The sequence below is a fragment of the Myotis davidii genome, unplaced genomic scaffold (genome assembly GCF_000327345.1).
Source record: "Myotis davidii unplaced genomic scaffold, ASM32734v1 scaffold69, whole genome shotgun sequence".
In the NCBI taxonomy this organism is placed as follows: Eukaryota; Metazoa; Chordata; class Mammalia; order Chiroptera; family Vespertilionidae; genus Myotis; species Myotis davidii.
Genome location: NW_006300363.1, coordinates 377,268 through 390,219, shown reverse-complemented (window position 1 = coordinate 390,219; position 12,952 = coordinate 377,268).

Sequence of the window (12,952 nt, the reverse complement as noted above, 5' to 3'; positions counted from 1 at the left end):
GCTAGTCCCCTGTGATCTCTGAGAGCAGTACTGTAATTAACATCAGGATACCTCCTTCATAAAGGAGATTCGTGGGCATTTTCCCATGTGAGCTCTCCAACAATTCTGTCTGGGGAACTACAGTTACCTCCATTCTAGAAGTGGGAGAAACGGAAGTCCACAGATTATAAGACCCACGTACCATTTGCATACTGGTTAGTGGTAGGTCCAGGACATGAGCCCAGGCATTTACCTAAACACTGGAGATACTTTCATGCTGTTCCATTGCTTCTGACTAAAAAGTAAGCAATGTCTGATAGGAAAGATTGATCGTCTTAGTCCTTTTGGGCTGCTGTAACACAATACCCTAGACTGGGTGGCTTATAAACACGATTTCTCACAGTTCTTAGAGGCTGGGAAATCCAAGAGCAAGGTGCTGGCAGATTCGGTGTCTGGGGAAGACCTGTTTCTCAGATCAGAGACTGCCATTTTTTTGCTGTGTCCTCAACTGGCAGTGGGGGCAAGGGAGCTCTCAGCAGCCTCTTTCATGAGGGCACTAATCCCCTTCATGAGGGCTCCACCCTCATGGCCTAACCATCTCCCAAATACCAGCACATTGGGTGTTAGGACTTAACACCATTCAATCTACCGTGTGGATGTTTATAAAAACAGATATAGCACATGATAGAAAATATGAGTCTACAAGTAAATGCCCAAAAGATAATTAACTCATTAATTTTTTTTGAAAAACAGCAACTCTAGATCCTTAGGGGATAATATTCAGGTCATCATTTCCTACCAGCCTGTTAATTTTTTCCCCCAGGCAGGTAGGCAGCTTCGCAAAGTTATTCAATGGAATGGTTTGATAGGTCAAGAACGGATTTTCCAGTTTGGGGGGGGGGGCACTCCGAAACTACCAGGGGTATCACCTGACAGTCTCAGGACAGTCAAAAACAGGAGGAGAAGCCTGCAGATTTACCCAGTCCGTTAAGATGGCATTGCAGGACGGAGGTAATAGGAATCTTTCCTGTGAAATGATAGCTCCTGAAATTTATGTAAAAATAGTGACTATATATGGTTATGAGAAGGACAGCCTATTAGCACAAAGGTTCCTTTTTCACCTAATCGCCAATTAATGTCACTTGGAGGGAAGCCAGCACAGTCTCTCCTAAGCTTCCTTTGTCACTGCACATCTCTCTCTGAGAGGGACATGCAGTGACTTTCTGAAGCAGCGACAGTCTCCACGTCCCACACGATGATTTCTCCATCCACACTGGTGGGAGCGAGGAGGTCAAGAAGTGAACAGTCATCCACAGCTAAGATATAGCCCAAGGAGAGTGGGTAACCGCAAAGGTATTCTGGAAAGAACCATAAAGGAAGAGACTAATCCCTGTAGCCAGAGAGGACAGGTCCCCTTGGCTAGTGGACTGCATGGGCACCGACAGCCCCACACTCCAAATTGGGCTCCCGGGAGCCCCGAGCAGCGCCCTGCTGACCCCCCGCCAGTGGAGAACGTGCACTTGGAGGCCCCCCCAGACTGCTTTCCGGGGTTTTCTTCTCTGGGTTCTAATGACCGGGTCCACCAGAGACACAACAAGCAGTCTGTTCTCTCACCAGTGATCTTGTGGCTCATTTCTCCCACCTTACCCATTCATTCTTCCCCCTCAACATACCCTTGGAATTACTGTCTTCTTCTCTTTCTGTTTATGCTGATTACATATTGGTCGGTCTTGTCTCCCATACACTCTCTTTGAAGGGTGGGGATGGGCCTGTGCACTATCCATTATCTGGAGTGTCTGCTCACATGGCCTCGTGCCCCCAGGGGGTGCAGTAAATGCCTGTTTACCCACAGCCCCGATGTCTCCTCATGCCCTCTCTGCGCCTCTGCGAGCTCGTCTGACCAAACCTCCCGTCAAGTCTGGTCCGGGCAGTCCAGGCCATGGCCACGCATAGACAATGCATTCCTCCCACAGCTGAAGCACAGAGCTGGGCTCTTTCAACAAGTAAGACAGGCCCTGGCTGGTTTGGCTCAGTGGATAGAGCGTCGGCCTGCGGACTGAAGGGTCCCGGGTTCAATTCTGGTCAAGGGCACATGCCTAGGTTGCAGGCTCGATCCCCAGTGGGGGACATGCAGGAGGCAGCTGATCAATGATTCTCTCTCATCATTGATGATGTTTCTCTCTCTACCTCTCCCTTCCTCTCTGAAATCAATTTTAAAAATTAAAAAAAAAAAAATAAGACGTCATCTGCACCTCTGGAGCCTCTCCAGCCCGAGGCATGAACACGGCCGTTTCCAGCCTCGCAGCTAGCACACTCTGGTGAGTCCAATTAGCTGTGAAATGTGTCATCAGCAATTTGTTACTAATAATAAAGTACTGAATGGGATGACTTCTTCTTTAAAAATAAATTTGAGTGAATTCAGGGTTATTTTTATAATAACCCTTCATAATTTATGTAGCATGACTTATGAGTGTGAAACTCCGTCGTTTCCACCCTTTTTTGCCTTCTGATGCACATTGCCCCCATCCCCCCTCACGGCTGTGTGTACGTGAGACGGTTGCTTCCTTCCGGCTGGCTGCCTGCCTTTGCACTTGAACTGCAACTCTTTTCCGAGTCTCCAGCCTGCCCTCCTCCCCATCAGATTTCGCAGTTGTCAGGCACCCCCAGTGCATGAGCCAGTTCCTTACAACATCAACTCTTCTCTGAGTCTCCAGCCCGCCAGGCAGCCCTGCAGAATTGGGACTTGCCAGCCTCGACAATCATGGGAGCCAATTCCTGTGTGTGTGTGTGTGTGTGTGCACGCACACATCCTATTGGTTCTGTTTCTCTGCAGAACCCTCTGATATCTCACTGTACCCTTTTTTGTTGTTGTTAATCCTTACCCAAGGATATTTTTTTCCATTGATTTTTAGAGAGAGTGGAAGGAAGGGAGCGGGGAGGGAGGGAGGAAGAAGAAGGAGAGAGAGAGAGAGAGAGAGAGAGGAACATCGATGTGAGAGAGACACATTGATTGCCTCCCACACACACTCCGACAGGGGCTGGGGATCGGAGGTCAAACCTGCAACCCTTCAGTGCTCGGGCCGGTGCTCTAACCACTGAGCACACCCAGGGCTCACTACATTCCTAAGAGCACTATTCTAGGTCACATAGCTGCTCAGAGGCTGAGACAATTCTTCAATCCAAGTCTGCCTGACTTCGAACCCCATATTCTGCTCATCAAATCACACATCTTGGGGCTCAGGTGGGGGAGGGCTTTGGAAAAACTGAACCTTGAATCCCGGACTTCCCACCGGTGTGAAGATTCTAAGGGAACCTAGTCGGGGGCTGAATGGAGAGTCAAGTAGCTGGGCTCCCTGCCTCGCTGGGCTGCGCCGTGCACCACCCAGCCGGCCTGCGGCCTGCGAGCGGAGAAAACGGCCTCGGGCTCCTGCCAGCTCAGGTTGGCTGGAAACAGGGTGACCCCGTCCTCCTGGGCCGTTCTGTCTCGGGAGGGGGGAGGAGTGGCGATGTTTCTTTCCACCCCAGGTGCCTGGATGCTCAGCTGGGGAGTCCATCATCCCATCCACAGCCGTCCAAGGAGAGGCTCTGCTTTCCCATTCCTCCTCAGTCTTTCCTGGCAGCCGCTCCCCCTTCTTCCCGCCCGGTCCTCTGACTGTGGGGTTGAGAAAGCACGGGGAGGGGGGGAGGGAGGGAGGGAGGGAGGGAATCCGGGGTCCATGAAACAGAGGACAAGGACGGACAGCACAGCTCTCCCTGCTCTCCCTGCTACCCTTCCCCATTTAGGACCAAGAAGCAGGAGGCGTGAGAGAAGGAAGTCATTTCCTCACGACTCCTTTCTGTGTGAGGGCTGCAAGAGCAGAGCAGGTGTTTCCAATGGCCTGGGCGGGAGAGGGAGCCCCGTGTCACAGGCTGGGGCTCCCATTTCAATGGGGGCCAGCCGCTGAGCAGCCCCCCGCTGAGGAATGTGGGGTGTCAGCTGGAGGGTGGGAGCATCCAGACCCTCCCCCCGAACTAACTGGCTTTGTGCTCTTTTAGACACATTGGGGGAGGGAGGGGGGAAGAAGGGAAAAACCACTGCTTTTAATGGTCTTAGTTCAAAGGAATCTGTGATGTAACTATAAATAAATGAGGACGGGCTTTCACATATTCAGAATACCAAACGTTACATATGTGTGGGAATGAGTGCTAAGCACATGAAATCCAGCCAACGTGGTCATCTTGACCAGACGCCGATTTTAAATCTCCGCTGTGTCTCTTCTGTAGCCGGTTCCTTGTCTCCAGAGGCCCCGTGTGAAAGCCCAGACAGACATACATCACAGAGGCAGCAAATGAAGACTAATCGTATCTAGCATGTCGTGACTGTAAGTGGGCTAGATATCCTCATTTTAAAAATAATTACCAAGCGAAAGCCCAATGGTAAACTGAGTCTAGAGACATAGTTAAAACAAAGTGACGAGCCCTGGCCAGTGTGGTTCAGGGGATTGGAGCATCGTCCCACACACCACAAGGTAAAAGGTTCAATTCCTGGTCAGGGCACATACCTAGGCTATGGTTTCGGTACCCAGTCGGGGCCTGTATGCTGGAGCACGTAGGGGAGGCAGCTGATCAATGGCCACAATCTCCACCACTCCCTACTGTTCACCACCAATGAGGCTCTGTGTTGATTACCTCAATTATCATCATATTGTGCTATTATTTTTCTTATAGAGAAGAAATATGTCTCCATACCCATGTCTTATTCATAGGTGGTAAAATATCCCGGCTGGTGTGGTTCAGTGGTTGGACATAGACCTATGAACCAGGAGGTCATAGTTGGATTCCTGGTCCAGGCACAGGCCCAGATTGCCGGCTTGATCCCCAGTGTGGGGTGTGCAGGAGGCAACTGATCAATGATTCTCTCTCATCATTGATGTTTCTATCTCTCTCTCCCTCTCCCTTCCTCTCTGAAATCAATAAAAATATATTTAAAACAATAACATTCTGTTCTTATAAAAGGCACTACAATTTAAAAAAAAAGAAATACAACAAAGTAACTCATGGCAGGTGAACATAAGGAATGGGAAAATGTAATTAATTAAAAAGAAGTATGACCTCTCCTCTTAGTGTCAGAGTTAAAGCCAAGGCCAAGAGCATCAGATGAAACAGTTGCCCAGAGAACCACCTCTAAGGGCTCACAGATATGCCCCATAGGCCTTGGGGCCTGGAAGATCATTTTTCTTTTTGTTCTCATTTTTGTATCCAGTACTTTAATGGGGGGCGGTGGGGGGGGGAGAACTATTGCAAGACTTAAAAATCAGGTGGTTTCAAATTTTTAAAACTCCATATTTCCAGGTTCTCTTGTAAAATCAGAAAAGGGCCTGAAGTTTTCTGTAGCATCAATCATCTAAGCGGTTCCTGTTGGCCAAATCCAGCCATTTCCCCGGAGGAATCCACACCCACGAAATCTATGCCAAGACACATAACAATCAAACCCCAGAAAAGTAAAGACAGAGGGGAAATCTTGAAAGTGACACCTTAACTGCAATTTCTCACTGGAGGCCACAGAGGCCAAAGGAAAAGGCGTCGTCATTTTCATGAGCGGAAGAAACGCAGGCACGGCTCTCCATCCAGTGGAAATTCCATTCGGGAATGAAAGGAAAAGCATTCCAGAGGAAGGAGGTGAGGGAACTTGTCACCAGCCTCCTTTCCCTAAAGACACTGATTTTTAAAAATCCAAAAATCGGTAAAAATAAACAAAACCGGGTTCTTTGGAAAGATTGAGAAAATGGACAAATCTCTAACAAGACTGACAGAGAGGGGAAAAAAGAGTGATTTAAATTTAAATCACCAATTAGCTATACCAGAAATTAAACCGGCCATCACTGCAGACGGCAGACATCAAAGGGATAATAAGAGAATATCACAAACAACTTTACACGCAAAAACTGGACAACTTACGTGAAACGGACCATTTCCTCAAGAGGCACAAGCCACCACGAAATCTAAAATAGATCATTTGAATAGCCCTGTGGCTATTAAGGAAATTTAATTTGTACTTTTAAAACTCTGTAGAGGGAAATGCTTGATTCTAGATGACTTTGCTGGCGATGAGCACCAAATGTCTAAAGAAGAATGAAAACCAATTCTATGCAACCGCTTCCTGAGAAATACAAGAGGAAACACTTTCAGATCTAAAAAAAAAAAAAGGCTGAGATGATTCATCAGTTTTCATTTTATGAAACCACGAAACTAAAACTTGATTAAGACATCACAAGAGGAAAATTATAGGCCCGTCTCGCTTGCAAACAGATGTAAAAAGTTTAAAGAACATATTAGCAGATCCGGGCCAGGGATGCGGAAGAATAACACGTCTTGTGCATTTGCATCCAGGGCTGCAGATCTGTGGTAACATTTGGTCATTGCAGCGCAGAATTCACCGTGGCAACAGAATAAAGAGTAAAACCATATGGTCCTCTGAACTGGCGCAGCGTGAACATTTGGTAAAATTCAATGCCTACTTCAGGAGAACCCCTCACAAACTGGGAGATAGGAGAAACTAACCTGAGACAGGTTACCTATAAAGAACCTACACGAAGATCCTATTTAACGGTGAATGAAAGTCCCTCCCCCCAGATCAGGAACAAGACAATTACCACTTCTACCCGATACTCCACTCATGGTCAGCGCGATAAAGCACTTAAAAAACACCTAAACTGGCCATAGCTGGTTTGGCTCAGTGGATAGAGCTCCAACTGAAAGGTCCAGGGTTCGATTCCAGTCAAGGGCATGTACCTGGGTTGCAGGCTCCATCCCCAGTAAAGGGCGTGCAGGAGACACCTGATCAATGATTCTCTCTCATCACTGATGTTTCTCTCTCTCTTTCTTTCTCCCTTCCCCTCTACAATCAATAAAAATATATTTTTTAAAAATAAAAAGAAAGATTAGAGGCACAGCTAGAAGTGTGCTGAGAGGTGGAGAGCGGGAAGTTGAGGCTGGATACCCTACCCTCTGCTCCTTTCAGCATGAAAGTAATTCATGTCCAGAGACTAAATGTGAGTTTTCAACACTCAAGAAGCAATTGCATCAGAAGACATAATTGTGTGCCTAGGAGCTTCTTTTTCCCTCCTTTTCCGGAATAGACTCTTGGAGACGTTGGTTGCACCTGGATTTCTGTTTCTCCGTTCCTATCGCACTCACTCCTGCCCTGGATAATGCTTTCTCCGTAGGAATCACAAGGGAAGAACGGGCCCTGGGGCTTCCAGGGTCTGCTGTGTGAGGGCTCAGAAGATAAAGCCCCTTATGCGTTTTGCAGAACAGGAAGGTCTACGGCACATCACCTGCATCCGGGCATTTCTGGACCCAGCGAGGACGGTCTTTCCTTCTCCTTCACCTCACGCTTCCTCAGTCCACTGCTTAGGCCAGGAGCGGCCACTGTAACAGGAGAGTAGGCTAGAGACCAAACCTACCCTTTGCCAAATCGTCTGCATGACACATCCGCGTGGCCCTAGAGCCCCAGGACGGTGCAGTCCAGTGTCTAACCTGGTCCAAGACTCACACAGTGGGGTCTTGGTGTAGGGTGGCTCTTTGGGAGCCTGAGCAGACCGACACAGTACAGGGAACCAGAGGAGGAGGACAGACTGCCAGACACGTAGAAGTGGGGGGTTCCCCTGCTCCTGCTCCGGAGGGAGACCCAGGGAGATATGACCCCTTCAGCATCATGGCCTCCAGGCATGTGTGGGAGGGAATGCCCTCTCCTTCATCACCTAAGGAAGGAGAAAGGCCGTCATTCCCACAGGGTTCTGAGCTGTGATCGTGTTGAAGCATCCCACCCCTGTCGGCCAGTGTTATTACGCAGGTCGCCACGCTCATCTATGACCCTGTGCTCCCGCACTCAAGTTCCTTCCGCTGAAGATCCTAACTCACTTCTACGAGGCTATGGAATACCCTGGACATTAAATATACAGCAGTGGGTGGAGAGCGCCCCCTTCCCTGTTGGCGTGAATCCACGTGCTCTCTCCTTGGGGTACGTGGGTCTCCTGGGGACGCAGAATAAACCTTTTCCTTTCCTTTCTTTTCTGATTCACTGGACTCTCTATTTCTTGCGCCGCCTCCTGAGCCACCTAACCTAACAATCACAACACCCTGAACATTAAATATACAGCAGTGGGTAGAACGAGTCATTGCGATGACAGTCCTTTTAATTTGACGGCCAAGATGTACGGGCGGGGTGGGGATAATGGTTTCGGAAACAGCCAGATGCTGATGTTATCTATGCAGGAAGGAAGACAGTGGCCCGTCTCCAGCAGTGGTAGGAGGCGTGAGTCAAGAACGGGTTTTTAATTTCTTATCTTGGTCCATATCACTTAATGAATATTTATCGAGGTCTAGGTATATTATGACTAGGTTCGGGAGAATATTAACATAAACAAAACAAGAGCCCTCCCCTCAAGAAACACTCAATGTAGCTAGGAAGACAGACATGTAAACCAATAGCTAAAATGTCCTGTGAGAGAAACGCAGGCGGGAACTGTGAATTCTGCTTGAGATCAGGGGAGTCTTCATTTTCTCTGAACGTGGAGATGTTTGAACTGAGTCTTGTAAGATGAGTAGAGGGAAGAGGTCGTGCAAAGGAATGGTTAGAAAGACCAAGATGTGTCCCCCTGGCCAGGCGGCTTAATTGGTTAAGCATTGTCCTGTACACCAAAAGGTTTCAGATTCGATCCCTGGTTGGAGTGTTGTATAGGAGGCAAATGATCAATGTTTCTCTCTCTGTGTGTCTCTCTGAAAATCAATAAAAACATAACCTCAGGTGAGGATTAGAAAAAAAAAGAAAGACCAACATGTGTTTAGGGAACTCCAGTAAGTAGCTAAGGCCAGGCAAGAAGAATGCTTGAGAGAGAGAGTGAGAAAGAGGAGAGGTGTCGCATGTGGTTCAGGGTGGCAGGAGTGAGACGGGAGGACAGATATGGAAGCTGGGAGGGTAGGCATGGGTGAGTGGTATATGATGAGAATATTAATGAAGCCGGGAAATACAAAAGGAGAAGCAGGACTAGTGTGGGCCGAGGTGCAAGAGGGAATTCATAGGTTGGACCCTGGAGGAAGATGAAATCCCTCTCCGTAGAGACGGTGGCCTTCTTATCTAGGCTAAGGGCCGATTCTCAAACTCCTTTGTCCCACCTGCCTTAGCTCTAGTCTGTTCCATTCAGAAATGACATCTTTCTATTTCTGGCTTTACCTGCCTCTATGACAGATACTCCCTGAGTTCTGACTGTTTCTGATACTTAACTCTGCAAGGGAAGAAACGCTTCTCTCAGCAGGTGGACAGTCACTCAACCCTGTTAGAAGTCCCTGAGTTGAGAAGCGCATGGCCTCACTGCTCCATCCACCACCTATGTCGTAGATCGAAGGTGTCACTTTTCCAGAATAGTATGAAAACACACACAACCAGGCTTTGGAACCATCCATCCATCCATCCACTTCAACAAATAGTTATTGGGTACCTACAAGAACTCTTTCTGCAGGGGTTAAGAAGTACAAATTGGCAGTTACAAAATAGTCATGGGGATGTGAGTACAGCATGGGGGATATAGTCAATAATACTGTAATAACTACGTATGGTGCCAGGTGGGCACTAGACTTCTCAGGTGGATCGCTTCATGAGTTATATAAATGCCTAACCATGATGCTATACACCAGAAACTAATGTAATATTGAATGCCAACTGTAACTGAAAAAATTTTGAATTAAAAAATATATAAGTGAAAAACACACAAAACAAAGGGAGGCCGTCAACAAGGAGAGAGCTATGAGCACACCTGGCATCAAGGATATTTCATGGTATGTCATGACTATAATTAATAATTGCAATCATGAAAGTGAAAGATGACCTTCATCAAACCTGCACCATGTACATTAATTCTGCTCGACAGCCCAGGGAGGTGAAGGTTAGGGCTGTTGAGTAACTTCTCCGTGTTACCCTCCCCGTGGGTGGCCCGTCCAGACCTGGAGCCCAGGCCTGCGAGTTTAAATGCTGCATTTGTAAATGTTTTTAATGACCAAGTTTGTTAACTGCAGAGCCTCTTTCAACAGTGCATTTCTGTTTTCTGAGAGAAGGCAGATGCCTTCCTGGGACTCTTGCTTGTCTTCCATCATCAACTGAGTTTCCCATGCAATAACCCACGCAAGGAGACTAACTCTGAACCTAGCAAGCGGTGGGCAGCAAATGAACGTGAGTGGAGAGGGCTTGGCATGAGTGGGGGCGCACGTGAACGTAACATGATGAGCTGACTCTGTTTTTGTGGAATCAACAGGACTCTGAGAGTCTTGACTGCCAGGAGGTAACTGTGTCTATACCTCGAATAAGAAAGCAAGGCCACACCATGAGGGTGGCCTAAGTCAACTGAGGAGGGATCGGAGGTTATGAGCTTTTCTTTTTCTTAAAATCAGCAGAATTCTTCATCAAAAAAATTTTATTTTTAAATTCAGTTGACACTCACGATTATTTTGTATGAGTGTTGGGGGTACAGTACAGTGGTGAGACGCTCATACACTCCACGATGGTCCTCTGCAGCTCTGAGCTTTTCTATTCTGCTTCTGTTTAGAACTCCTGTCCCTCCTCCGTTCCAGCAGAGAAGGTCCCAGCCTGAGAGGTGAGAGCAGGACCCACCGTGAAACCACTCAGACCACATATTTGCTTTCAGAGTTGGTTGATGACGTCAGCCCAGGCTTCAGGAACGATTGGTTGTGAAAGAAGAAGGCTCACCCAGCCAGCACCTGAAGGCACTGAGATCCCACTCATCCAGCCAGCCCCGGACACCCTTCTGTTATAAATGCAATCTAGGACATGTTGAAATTATGTTTTCTTTTTTCCTCTTCAGGGTTTTTAAAACGTGACTTTACCCAGATACAGATTTTAAAGGAGTGAAGAGGAGCCCAAAATTTACCACGTTGTGTAACCCCACCCAGCTTCTGTGTTTTCCCGGTTTTCTTGGGGGGTAATAATTGCAGCTTCTTAAAAAGTTTTGAGAGGATTTGATGAGAAAATCTACACAGGCACTTAGGACAGGGCCTAGAACACAGCAAAAACTTGACCAATGATGAACTATTATGGAGGTCTCTTTAAAAATCTTCATCATCAATTAGTCGTGATTCTTTGACCTGTAACCTACACCCTCTTTAAAACATCCTATTGCTTGATTTCATTTTCAGACCTTTTTCTCTCTCTTTAAGGGCGTTTGAGTGTAAAACATGGTTAGAAACAACCAGGATTTCTTCTGTACAAGTACCACGTTCTGATGGACTGACCGAGCTGCCCTGGTGTTAGGAGGGTGAGTCAGGATGGTGAGCAACGAGCCTGGGAGTCTTAGCATGAGGCCTGTCCCCAGGTGACTGCCCTGTGATTCTCCAGGAGATTCTCAGGCACCACACCCCAAAGGAGGGAGGTGCAGTGTTTGCTCTGCTAAGGAAGGGCAGCCAGAAGAAGACACCCCACGCTCTCTCGCTGTGGGAGGAGCACCAGGCAAGCTCTGCGGATAGAGGGCCAACGAAAGCAAAGCCCGTGTGCTGCATCCTTGGCAATCGCTGGAGAACCTGCCCTGGAGCTTCATGGCCGGCAGACGAGCCCACGAATGTCTGTGCAAGGTCCTGGGAGAATGGCTGCTGGGAGATCCATGACGTGGAGACTCCACAGCTTCCCAGGGAAGCTCAGGGATTTGCAATACTTGAAGCATGTGACCCCTGGGAGAGCAGATAACAGTTACACAAGGCTGAGTGGATGCACACCATGGGCTAGAAGAGGGGCACGCTCCCACTGGCCTTTTAGAGGAATTTCAGGTAGATGTCAAGCTCCTCCTCGTATCACTCCTTTTGTAGTTTTTCTCTTTTGGCCAAGTTTTCCAACGTCTGTGATTCCTGCGAATGTTTGAAGGCTGGCGGAGAATGGAATGATCTGGTTCTCTGGAATGTGCTGGATTGGGAAAGGGCTCCACGTAGAGACCGGAGATGTAGAGAGATGAAGAAGATGAATAGCAAATGCTACTTTTTATTGAGAGCTTACGATCTGTGAGGCGGCGCACCACGTGCTTTGAATGCAGGATCTCATTTAATCCTCACGACAAGTTAGAGACAGGGGCTACCATTATTTCTATTTTGTGGACGTGGAAACCAAAACTTGAAGAGGTTACATCACTTGCTCATGGGCACACAGCTGGTTCACAGAACTGAGTCCTCAACAAGACCCTCTGATGCTGGAGGCTGTACCCTGAACCACCAGGCTAAAAAAGTTGTGACTTTTACTGTGACTTAGAGAAATATTGGAGCAAGCACATTTCTTCAAGAGCAGCACCTACATCTTTGATGAATGTCCTTGACTCTGCCTCATCTTCCGTTAGGACAGGGCTGGCATCTCATTGAATTTAGTGCCCCTGCACCCGGGAGTTTGTCCAGCTGAAAACCAATCAATGTTGGTCAGGTGACCTGACTGATGAGTTGGGTGTGACAGATTCTGAAAGCTAGACTTACCAATTAAGAGGTGTTGCCACCTGACCTCTCTACAAGAGCCACAAAGTGAAAACAAGTCTTACTGATGGTCCCAAAGCCCATGAAGAAGCCAGAGAGAGGCCTAGCCAGTTTGGATCAGAAGATAGAGCATCAGCCCTTGGACTGAAGAGTCCCAGGTCCAGTTCTGGTCAAGGGCATGTACCTCGGTTGCAGGCTTGATCCCCAGCCCTGGCCTAGGTGCGTGTGGGGGGAGAAGGGGCAACCAGTCAATGCGTCTCTCTCACATCAATGTTTCTCTCTCCCCCCCCCCTTTCCACTCTCTCTAAAAAATTCAATGGAAAAATGTCCTCAGGTGAGGATTAACAAAAAAAGAAGCCAGAGAGAATCACCCAACATGGCACCATCACCATTGCCCAGCAATTGTATTCCTTACTACAGGCCCAGTGCATGGATTTGTGCACTGGTGGGATCCCTTGGCCTGGCCTGTGGGGATCAG